The sequence below is a fragment of the Lactuca serriola genome, chromosome 4 (genome assembly GCF_051521515.1).
Source record: "Lactuca serriola cultivar US96UC23 chromosome 4, Lser_US96UC23_V15, whole genome shotgun sequence".
In the NCBI taxonomy this organism is placed as follows: Eukaryota; Viridiplantae; Streptophyta; class Magnoliopsida; order Asterales; family Asteraceae; genus Lactuca; species Lactuca serriola.
In genome coordinates this window covers 80,264,372-80,273,487 of record NC_136411.1, presented here as the reverse complement: position 1 = coordinate 80,273,487, position 9,116 = coordinate 80,264,372, and the positions used below count along the sequence as shown (strand labels likewise).

General features: G+C 41.9%; 1 non-coding gene across 1 annotated transcript; it reads left to right on the top strand.

Annotated features, from left to right (window-relative positions):
* Window positions 1-841: 841 nt before the first annotated feature.
* On the top strand, window positions 842-948 carry LOC145103432 (small nucleolar RNA R71). Its single transcript, XR_013706525.1, has one exon. It is a non-coding gene; the product is annotated as a small nucleolar RNA R71 (small nucleolar RNA).
* Window positions 949-9,116: the final 8,168 nt, after the last annotated feature.

The following is a 9,116-nucleotide window of genomic DNA, read 5'->3' as shown; positions in this document are numbered from 1 at the left end:
CAGCAGCTTCATGATGTTCGGGCTTGATCTTCTTCATATTTTGATCAGGCTTCCGTGGTTCTTCTTCCAATGCTTCTAGGAACTCCGAGATGGCTTCTTCTTCGGTGTCTATGGCCATTACATGAGATTGATTCTTTACTTCGGGATTCTTCGGGGACAATTTTTCATGAACTAAAGTGGCTAGTTGACCAAATTGTACTTCAAGGTTATGGATGGAGGCTTGCTGATTCTTTATCAAAGTTTGTTGTTCCAGAATAGCAGAATCAGTGGCCTCGTGTCGCTTTTCCGATGCTTCCATAAACTTCATTAAAATGGTCTCTATGTCGGGTTTCTTCTCGACTGGTGGCTGCTCCTTTTGATAAAGGCCTCGACCTGTCTGCCTATACTTCTCTTCTTTTTGCTTCTTATACTCTTCATATGGAAACCACTCCTTCTTCGGTTTTCTCCAGTCCTCATCAAGCTTATCCCCACTAGAGTAGCACACTTGAGCCTTTCTGTTCCCATAATCATCTATATTGCAGTCCTTTGTCAAGTGTGGACCACTGCATCTCTCGCAACCCACTCTTATGGCATGTATCGACTGGTTCATCTGTGTTATCCTGCGGTCCATATTATTTAACATGGCCATGACCGCTGCTATTTCTTCAGTTTGGGACCCTCCTCCGCCTTTGATTCCTTCTTGCCTCGGGTTGTGGTATTCGCGGGAGTGTTTCGCGAACTCTTCAATTAGCTCCTTGACCTCCCTTGGATTTTTCTTTGTCAAAGGTCCCTGAGAAACAAGGAGTTGTCTTGTCATCACGTTGACCCCATCATAAAAATTGACATCTCTTGCTGCACATTCAGGTCATGTTGAGGGCAATTTCTAAGTAAGCCCTTGTACCGCTCCCATGCTTCGTATAGTGACTCCCCCGGTTGTTGCTCAAAGTTGGCTATTGCCTTCTTGAGTTTGGATATCTTGGATGGCGGGCAAAACTGATCCAGGAATTGCTCACGCATCTGAGCCCAAGTGGTGATTGTATCTGGTGGGAGTGCTTTTAACCACTCCTTAGCAGCTCCTTTGAAAGTGATGGGAAGCATCTTAAGCAAGACTGTGTTTCTGCTGATATTTGGGACATTGAAGTAATCCACAATGTCGTTGACTTCGTCTAGATGCTTAAAAGCATCCTCATGATCCTTCCCGAAGAATGGGATGTCCTTCAGTGCTGTTAATATGTGTCCCTTCAGCTCGAATGTGGCAGTGGCAGGAATTGCGGGTTGAACTAAGTCGGGACCCACATCTTCTCGGATCCGCTTCTTGTAAGCTCCCATGGACATTTCTTCAATTGCTGCCATCTCGTTCCTTGGCTCGTTCTCGGGTTCACTCGTGTGTTCTTCAAATTCTAGCTCGGTATCGCTTTCGGACTCGGTTTGCACGGGTGTGTGATCCAAATGCTCAAGATTGCTCTTGTGCTTTGCTGATGAACTTGACTCTCCTGTCTTCTTTCCCGACTTCCTAGAAAAGGCTGACTTCAATTCTTGCAAGGGCATCTTTTTCTTGTGAATTGCAGACTCTGGATCTTCAAGTGGTGGCACCAAGGGAGTGTTTGAGCTTCTGGTCATGAACTCCTGCAACTTGCTAAACTAAAACGTAAAACTGGACTAAAATAAGAAAAACTAAAAATGAAATCTTCAGATTTCACGTCGTGAGTGTACTAAATCTCACGTTGTGAATGCTGTGACAGAAAAAGAAACTAAACTAAGATAAGCTAGCAAACAAAATAAATAACCAATTAGACTTTGCAGTTTTTATTCCACAAAAAGGGCGATTAATCTAATGCAACTGAATAAACTAATAATTTGTGCCGCTCACCGGCAACGGCGCCAAAAACTTGATGTGCACAAAAGTACCCACTAATTTTAATATTTATAACCTAACAAACTTAGACTATCTATGCACTTATAGGCAGTGTACCTAGTCAGATTACAGCATAGCTTAGGTAAGTCGGGTGTCGATCACAGGGAACGGTGTTACTAATTAATTTACTTGCTATTACATTAACCTATTTTATTAACAAATTTAATAAAGGGTTTTATCTGGTTTTACAAGATCAGATGAACTTAAATCAAATTCAATAAATAAAAACACACTCTTGTTTAGTTTAAATCCACTTCTCCCTTATAGCTAGCTAACAATTACGGATTACTAAGTTGGTTTTCAATTATATTAGTAATTTAGTTCTATCTTACCAATACTTAACTAGTTCATGTCAAACTATATATGTTCACACATAATTAAACACAGAACTAATTATAGATATAAATATGCTATGTAAGATTTGTTGTATAAACGCAATTATGATCACAATTTACGTTCTCTAGCACAGCTAAACTTTATTTATTCTAATTACTAACTAAGATTAGTCAATCCTAGCTCTAACAATTCAATGTTCACTAAATTATTAGGTAAACAGGTTCATGCAGTTTAATGCTCACTAAGCTACACAGAACATGCAATTAAGCAATTAGATAAACAAATATTAACATGCTAGGTTTTACAAATCAAACACAAGCAAATTTTTACCAACTAAACTCAATCCATAATCATATAACTATTCATAAGTTTAAAGCTTCATCTAGCTAAACAAGAGTAGCTAGATTCAGCTGCTCATCATAGTAATTAAACTAACACAGCTAAAACTAATGAAAGACATGCTCTAAAAATAAACCTTTACTTCTTTTGGTGTTGAAAACCCTCTTCCAGAACCTTTCCTTCGCTCTGAAACGTCTTCTGGAAGTCCTTCTTTCTGCCCAAAAGTGTCTCTACTCGTAAAGGTCAAGGATTTATATAGTTGCTGATATCCATAAATTCACGTCGTGAATAATCATAAATTCACGTCGTGAGTCTTAGATAACTGTGCCCTTCAAGGATTCCTTCACCCACGTACATATCTTCTAGAACCAACGATTCACGTCGTGAATCCTTTAGGTCTCACGTCGTGAATAACTTTTTCCAGATTTTCTTCACTTTTACTCGTTTGATTCCCGAAGTTTCTTTCTTTAACACTTTCAGTCCACTTTTCTTCAAAATGTCTTCTTTTTGGCTGTAAACAACATTTAAGCTCATAAGTACCATTATTCTAAACAAATTACCGACTTTTTAATAAAAATGTACTTAAATATTGCCTAAAAATAAGTATAAATATGACAATATCAAAATCTGCAACTTTGAGGATCACAGACGGCCGTCAGGGCCGTGCAGAGGCGCCTGCGGTAGGAGGCAGAGCTCTTCAGATGACTACCTTAGAGGCGCGATCAGCACCGGACGTTGCAGGTATGCGATTTCTGTTTTCAGTTCTTTTATTTGTGCATGATTATATTGTTATGGTTCTGCATCATTATCGGTATGAGTATTGCATTTTTGAGCGGTTGATTGTGATCGAGTTATATGCCATCTGCATACCTTGGATATTCGAGTGGTAGTGAGGGGATGTGCCTTATTTGGGAAGGTTACATAGGATGCAGTAACTGTAGCATGCTTGGGAGAGACTTGGTATGTCTCGCTAGATCGGAGTTGTATAGTGTTAGAGATGGATTGGTTAGATCCCTAGCTATGGTAAGCTTGGGTTCCTTAGCAGATTGATTATGGAATGGCAGCAAAGATCGGAATCTCTTTTGAGTATTGAGCAGCAAGGGGTAAGCAGGATCGAAGTGGGGAAGAATCCTCCGAGTGTGCCCAGGGTAGGAACACGCAGACCCAGAATGAGTATGTGACCTCCGAGAAGGAAAAGAAGTAGGTCAACGTTTGATGGATTGAGGATTCAGGGTTGGAGTTTGAGAAACTCCCCATCAGTTAGTGCGTGTGATGGTAATGGTTAGTGCGTAGTTGGGAATTCAGATTGTGGATCGCCGAAGGACTCGAGGGAGTCGGAATGAGGATCTGGAGAGCTTATGGCACATGGGTGCCTTTGTACTAGAAGTCAGTGGTGGAAGTGTTGTACGACTACGGGGCAGCCGTAGCATTCATTAGCAGTCAGCAATGGATGGTGATGTAAGACTACGGGTAAGCCGTAGCATTCCTTAGTAGCTTCGATTAGCGGAGTTGGGGCGAGGCCCTTATCTCCTAACGATCAGGTAGGGATCAGGAATGGGTAGTGGATGAGAATGATAGGGAGTTTGCCTGTATATCGCTAGAGAGGTGAGACCTTGGGAGAGGCTGCTCCAGAATATAGTTGGGTGAGACCCGTGGGCGAGGCCCGTATGAGATTAGCAATGTAGGTGAGACCTGAGAGCAGGGTTGCTTAGTAGTATGGTTGGGTGAGACCCGTGGGCGAGGCCCGAGCGAGAGTGGTTAGACTAGTGGGACTAGGAGGTTAGAGGCGGGTGGGACCCGTGGGTGAGGCCTGTGAGTTTTAGCAGCACAGGTGGGACCTAGTAAGGAGCTTAGTGTCAAGATAGGGGATCTAGGATCCCAGGATTGTAGTGCCTGAATGGCATGATAGATTGAGCAGTATGGGTGGTCTCAGTTCATCCGGAAGTCAGAAGAGGAACAACAGAATTGCCAGTCAGTGGCAGTGCGAGTATGCAGCGTATGGTGGAATTCAGTTAGTTGATCGTGAGGTGCTCGACACCAAAATATAGTAGAAAGAAATGCCCAGTGGATACTGGTGATAATGACCCGTACTGGAAGTAGTGGGAGTAATAGAATTGGTGAAGATAGGGTCTTCACAGTGGCAGAGGAAATAGTTGGTTATGGAGCATTGCCTTGGGGAGGCAAGGAAATTGCGCAAGGAAGGAAGTGGAGAACCCTATGGGTTCAGTGCAGTACTCGGTGAGTACCAGAAGGAATGTCGGTTGAGTAAGTTGTGTTCCAGAACGTTCAGGGTCAGGGTTGACCCGAGATGATTATCTGCAAGGATTAATGTTAGTCGGAATGACCGAGCGGAAGGCCAGCGAGGGAAGGCAGTTAGTGTTGGAATAATTGGTTGGGTATTACAGGCAGATCGCAGGCGGTGGGCCATAGCAAACTTCGAGGACGAAGTTTAGTTTAAGTGGGGGAGAGTTGCAACACCCAAAGTTTTGAAGGACAAGAAAGGAAAGAAAACCTTAATTTTAAGGGGAGACTCGGCGAGTCCAAGGAGGAACTCGGCGAGTCCGAGCGGGATCCGGGTCGAGGAGTAAGTGGCCGACTCGGCGAGTCGGCCAAGGTGAATCGGCGAGTTAGGTCTATATAAACGTCTTAATCTTCTTCCTAGGGTTCCTTACTGCCTCTTTTGCCCTGGATACCAAACCCTAGCCGTCATATCCATTGATTGAGCCAATTATTGCCTTGAAGAGTGCATTAAGCTTGGAGAAAGAAGAAGAATCTTGAGAGTGCAAGAAGGGGGTTGTAGATCCGGGATTGGGAAGACATTTCTGAGCTTTTGGAGGTAATAAGCTAGTCCTTGGACTCCCTTGCACCTAGATCTATGTGTGTGTTAGGCATTCTTGGCATGATAGTAACCATTTTGAGCTAGAAGTCAAGATCTGAGGTTGCTACCTCAGATCCATGCTTGTTTTGGTCTAGTGTCCCATAAAGTATCTGCCCTTGAGCTGATTATGGAGCCTTCTTACCTTAAACCCTAGTTTATGGGGTATTGTGCCTAGACCTCCTTCTCTACACATAAAGTTTGCAACTTTACGTGAGGAATAGGCTTGGGAAGGATAGATCTACAGTTTGGAGTCCATGCATGACTCCAAAGTCCTCTGCATGTATGTAGATTTGAATGGACTCGGCGAGTCCTTCGAGTGGAATCGGAGAGTATCATGAAGATGAGGAGGAACTCGACGAGTGGGATGAACAGCTCGTCGAGTCGGATGAAGTTGGGCATGAACTCGGCGAGTTAGATGAAGATTGCCTTGTACTCGGCGAGTCTGCTCTTGGACTCGGCGAGTCAGGTCGCAGAACCCCAAACCCTTCGAGTTGAGACTCGAATCAGTGATTCGGGTGGAGACTCAGTGAGTTGGACAGGTCAGGACTCGGAAATCGTTGGACTCGGCGAGTCATGGACTGACTCGGCGAGTCGTGTCGCGAATGGAAGGACCCGGAGCATATGAACTCGGCGAGTCAGTAGGTGGACTCGGCGAGTAGGGTTGACCTGGAAGGTTGAATTTGACCAGGACTTTGACTTAGACCAGAATTGACTTGGTTGGCTGTCAGGGGTCAGTCAGGCTAAGTGTTGCATTGATATTGATAGCTCAGGGAGCTAGTAGAGCAGGAGTTCAGTGAATTGTCGGGCAGCAGCTAGCGGGATCATCAGCGATTTCAGTCAGTGCAGGTGAGTTTCCCTTTGTATGAATGGGTCTATGGCCACAATGTCGGCCCATGTAGTTATGAGTAGAAGACCTGGGGGTTAGCCCTAGGCACAATATGCTAGTATGATATTTGGGACGAGGTCCAATGATAGAGGGAGGGTGCTCAAGGAATGGCTTATGTGATAGTTTATACTTGTTGTCCGTGTGATACTTGTATGTGCCTGGTAGGGAGGTGAGTGCGGGCGAGGTCCCGTATCTCACCAATAGCAGAGTGTGGATGGTGTTCCACATCTCAGTAGCAGCAGAGTAGGGGCGAGGCCCAAGTTAGGGAAGGAGTGAGGGTGGGCTGGGCCCGTACCTCACTATTAGGAGTATGGACGGGGTTCCATGACTCATCAGTAGCAGGACAAGGGCGGGGCCCAGAGATAGGCGAGGCCTTAGGACAAGATCCGTTAGTATGTGCTTAGCTTATGTGATGTGATGTGATATGTTTATGTGTTATTATATGTTAGTGGGCGAGGCCCTGTGACAGGCGAGGCCTAAGTGAAACAGATCTGTATCCGAGCGGGGCTCGAAGCCAGGCGGGGCCTGGAGCGGCGGGGCCGTTGTAGCGGGCGAGGCCCAAGGTAGGGGTGGGCGAGGCCCAAGATAGCGGGCATGGCCCAGTATGTGCAGTATGTGGTTATGCATGGTATGTGGTAGGGTGGGGAACTCACTAGGATTCGTGCTTACAGTTTTCAGTTTTGGTTTCAGATACTTTCGGTAGCGGAAGGAAGAGCTCGGGGTGATCGCATGGCACACACCATAGTTTAGACAGCCTGGGAATGTTTACTCTGATAACGAACATGTATTTTGGAAACTAATACTCTGTTTATGTTTTGAAATGATGAATTTGCTTAAAGTAATGTTTTATTAAAAGAAATTTTTAGTCTTGAATTTTGGGACGTTACATATTACTTATAGACTTTTTAATTGAAGATAGTGTTCTACATATATAAGTACTATTTCAACTTCTATAATTACTGGAATACCTTTATTCCAACAATGTTTTACCATATATAAGTACTATTTCAACTTATGTAACTAGTGTTGTACCTTTATTCCTAGAGTGTTTTACCATATATAAGTACTATTTCAACTTATAGAATTAGTGTTGTACCTTTATTCCAAGAGTGTTTTACCATATATAATTACTATTTCAACTTATATAATTAATGGAGTACTTTTATTTCAAATTTGTTTTGCCATATATAAGTACTATTTCAACATATATAACTAGTGGAGTACCTTTATTCCAAGCATGTTTTACTATATATAAGTACTATTTCAACTTATATGTACTGGTGAATTCTTATCCCATATTGATGTTTTACTAAATATAAGTGTTATTTTAAATTATTTTATAAATTTACTTAAGGGGCGTTGGAGTAGTGTTGAGATGAGTTTTCATAATCGAGTTCGTGGGTGTTTCATTATCCCCCACCATGACGTTTCATTCGATGTCAAAAAACTGATTTAGACAGCTATCCCTGTTGTGGCTCCCTCATCAAGGTTCTAGCTAGCAACCACAGGTAGGGATCACAAACTCATATAGATCTATACATAATTATCCCCATCACTTAAGATTTAACGATTACATGTATGAGTTATATCAGCTAAATATTAAGCATAATATGATAAATAAGGCTCATTAATACCGAGTGAAATACCTTAATAGTTGTAACCTTAACTTCAAGTTATTGAATTATTAGGTTGATGTTGTTTTTTAAAATGATATTAATATAATATAATTTTAATTATCTTTGAAATTCAATGGATAGAGTAACGACATAATACTTTATTATTATCCTTTAAAATAAACAAACTAACGACATAATACTTCCTATTTTCCATTAAAATGAACAAAGTAATGACATAATACTTTACTATTATCCATAAAAATGAGCAGAGTAACAACATCATATTTAACTATTATCCATTTTAAACATGCAGAGTAACAATATGATATAACTATGCTTTGTGTAAACCAAAATATCAATATGATAACTTTAATAAGACCAATTTATTTAAGCATGTAATCCCCTTGCCCTTCAATTTGAGAAAGAGTTCGAAAATGAGGCCGTGAACTGACCCTTGTAGCATGCTTTATCGAGATTTCTTCCTGTCGTTGAGAGCTTTGAAGATTGAGATCACTTGGTCCTCAGGGAGGGTAAATGTTTTAGAATTAGAGAGAGAAAGAATGGATTTTGGTGAGAGAAATGAGGGACACCCAAGCTGCTATTTATAAAGGTGCTTTTGAGGGGCGCATCACGCATAGCCAATAAACGCATTATGCTAGGTCGCGTTGGCTCCATCCAGGTGTTGCCATGTGTCGCTCACTCGTTGGTGCGCGTCGACGCAATATCTGCGAATCTCATCTGCACAATGACCACGTGGCGCATTTTGGTTGCGCCACATCATCTTCTTGGTCAGGTGAAACCTCATAGTTTCGGAAGGTCATAAATTTCTCATACGAGTTTGGTTTATGATGTTATTTATATCAATGCGTTCCTATCAACGAGTACTACAACTTTCCTTTTGGTTGTTTTAGCTAATTCAAAATTTATTTTTAGTTCATCTTTTTATAAGGCATGTACCCTAAATGATTTTGTAAAAATCATAACTTTTTCTTTACGGACCCCGTTTTTGGCATTTTTTATATGAACGACTTTGTGTTGAGGAGTAATAAGATTCTCCTTTACATTGTTTTGGGTAAAATTCAACCAATTCTCTTTAAACTTTTTACGATGCACATTTTTGCGCGAGGTTGATTTCAAAACATAGAAAACTCATAACTTCCTTATACG